Below are 3,277 nucleotides of genomic sequence, written 5' to 3' on the forward strand. Positions count from 1 at the left end.
GGACGCACGCACGCACGCACGCACGGCGCGCCTGGGCCGCGGCGGCGCTGCGGGGCGGTGCCCGATTGGCGGGAGCCCGGCGGCGGCCGCTCGCGGCCTCCTGTGCGCACGCGCGACGACGCGCGCGCCTTTCCCGCTCCCGGTTCCCGCTGCCCCGGCGGCGCTTCTCCGCGAGGCCGGGAAACGGAAGATGGGGCTGTGTGGGGAACGGCGGCTGTGAGCATGCGCACCCGCCGCCGCCACTTCCCCGCGAGGTCCCGGCGCGAGCGAGCGGGGCTGGCGGGAGGTGCGGACACAGGGAGCGGTGCGCATGCGCAGCGCTCACCCGCAGCCGTTGTTGGGGGGTAAACGGGACTCGCGCTGCTGCGGCCGCGCAGCCGCAGGGCCGCGCGCATGCGCAGAGTGGGCGGCAGGGGCGGGCGGCGCTGCGGCACCGCGCGCGCGCCCCGTGGGGAGGGGGGAGCGGCGCCGCGCGCGCTCCCTCACGGTGCCCCCTTCGGCCCCCCCCACACCCCCGACCGCCCTCACGGCCCTGGGCCCGGCGGAACGGAGCGGAACGGAACGGAACGATCAAGAAGAAGGTCTTGGGAGAAGACCTTCGAGATCATCTAGTCCAGCCGCCCATCCACCGCTGCCGCCACAACCCCTAAACCACATCACTCAGCACCACATCCAGGCGCCTCTCAAACACACCTTTGGTTCAGGAGGTGCAGTGGCTGTGCCTGGGTGATGTGGTTGAGTGGTTTCGGGGTTGCGGTGCCAGCGCTGAGTGGATGGCTGGATTTCATGATCTTGGAAGGTCTCTTCCAGCCTTGACGGGTCCATGATCCTAAACCACATCACTCAGCACTAGATCCAGACACCCCTTAAACACCTCCAGGGACGGTGACTCCACCACCTCCTTGTGCAGCCTATTCCAACACCTGACCACCCTATCACTGAATTTATTTTTTTTCTAATACCAAATCTGAGTCTCTGCTGTTGCCATTTAAGGCCATTTCCTTTCCCAGCAGGGCCCCAGCTCACTGCACGCTCCCCTCGGGGGTGATGAGGCTCCCCCTGAGCCTCCTGGAGCCCCCCCGGCTCCCTCAGCCGCTGCCCATCAGGATCGTTCCCCGGTCCTTGCAGGAGGTTCCCCTGCTGCCCTTGACACCAGCACCTCACGTCCTTGTAAAAGTAAGAGGTCCAGAACTGAATGCAGCACTTGAGGTGTGGCCTCACAATAAGTAATACAAATGATGCTTCTTTTTTACAAAGCTGTTGTCACATTGCACATGTTGATCGAATTGCAATATAGGGAGAAACCCAAATGCCGATACACATTTAAATTTTCAAGCTGCTGCCATTTTACATCACAATACATGGATGTTTTACACACATATCCCTGCAGAAATTGTTCTGCCATCTTGTTATTTTATTCATTATATTTCATAAATAAATTAATTCACTTTATTTTAAAAAAAATTTCTTCATTTATTTCCAGAAGCCACTGCATGTCTTGAGGAAAACCTCTCTTTTCTCTTTGGGGTTCTTTGGTGTTTACTTATCAGTGAATGTTTATTGAATATCAGCTGTTGGGGAGCGAAATAAAGCCATAAAACAATTGCTTTGGGCTTTGCCTGAAAAAAACTTTTCCAGTGGTTGTGCTTCTTTCTGAAGACAATTATTTTTGTTCCCCTCTGGCAATATTTTTGTCCTCCTTTGGCCCAAGGAGCTCTAGAAGGTAGCATTCGAAAACACAACAGTAAAGATGGTGGTGATGGTTGTGATTTGGCTGTGGTTGAAGTCAGTGCAGTGCCGGGTGCTGCTGTAGAGCCCCAGCACCTGTGGAGGTGGCAGGAAAAGCTTTCTGGGGAGAATCTTACAGATTTCATGTTCAAGAACAAGGCTGAAAACCAAAGGTGTGGAGCACAGGCTGGACGTGGAGGCTACCGTTTGAGTACTTTATCAGAAAGTGATGTTTAGTCCTGTTTTATTCCTGATATTCCAAGCACGAGTGTATTTTCCTTTCTTTCTGAAGGAACTTAAAATGAACATAGCCAGTAGCTTTACTGCTCACAGCACAGTATCTAAGGGCACTCTGGGGATGCTGCGCCTCACAGGAATACCGAGCTCTTACACGCTCATTTTCAATGAGAGGCTCAGCAAGGCAGAGGAATGAATGAGTTTTAGAAACAGCACATCCAACTGACTTCGTGTTTCATCATTGTGATCTTTTACAGCCAAAGATCCCAGGAATGATGGTAATGTGCTGCGCCATCACAGATTTAATGTGAATTCCTAGTACCGGGTTATGATGAGCCAATTGGTTTCATGGGAGAAAATGACAACACCAGGAGATCCAAACTTTATGGTAGAGTGTTTTGACTATGTTGGCAAGAAGCCCACAGACATTAACAACTGCAGGAGCTTTCAGAACTTCTCAGTGCCTTGGGTTTGGCAAGCTCATTACCCACAAACTCGATTATTTACTTTCATCCATCTCAAGAGAACAAGAAATGTCGTAATAAAGAATCTAAAAAGACTGAAATTACAAAGTGGAGGTTGTCATTTAGTCACAGACTCAGCATTAACCCAGTTACTCTGTAGACCTCAGACTTATATAGAAATCATTTATCTCTCATCAGAGACATGATCAGCTGTAATGCAGTTCAGTTTATGGTAACTTCAGTGTGTGCAGCTAATTATTTTAGTTAAAATGCTGGGGAATAAAACCTCATTTTTTTCCCACAAAGCAGTGCCTGATTAAATCAAACCCCAAACATTATATAAGGTCTGTAAGAACAACCTGGGGGGTAATTATGTAAGGAAAATCATTTTAGGAACAGGCTGAATCCTCTAAAAAAATCTCTTTAGCTGCTTTATTTCTGTGAAGGATTCAAGCACCATCCAAAAAGGAGCAGTCAGACAAATCTTGCCCTTTCTGCAGTCTTGGTTTAGGTACAAGCTGTAGCTGAAGTTAAACAGGGTGAGACCTCTGCAGCTGCCAAGAACAAACAGCCCAACCAAAACCCAGCTTCTCGCTCAAACATCCCTCACACTCTCTCTTTTGGACAGTGCTTTACACCTTATGAACAAAGGCAACCTCTGTACAGGATAAGATTCCAAAACAAGCTCTGCCAACTTGGCTTTAAGGACATTCACAAAAAACTGATTGCAAGGAGAGGAATGAAAATAATAAGAAAATTTATAATGGGCGTAAAGTGTTCTGGGAAAAGAGAGCACTGAATGGCTCAGCCATTCTGCAGGTACTCCCATTTATATCTTATCAGAAGGA

This window comes from Motacilla alba, chromosome 4A (genome assembly GCF_015832195.1).
Source record: "Motacilla alba alba isolate MOTALB_02 chromosome 4A, Motacilla_alba_V1.0_pri, whole genome shotgun sequence".
Taxonomy (NCBI): Eukaryota; Metazoa; Chordata; class Aves; order Passeriformes; family Motacillidae; genus Motacilla; species Motacilla alba.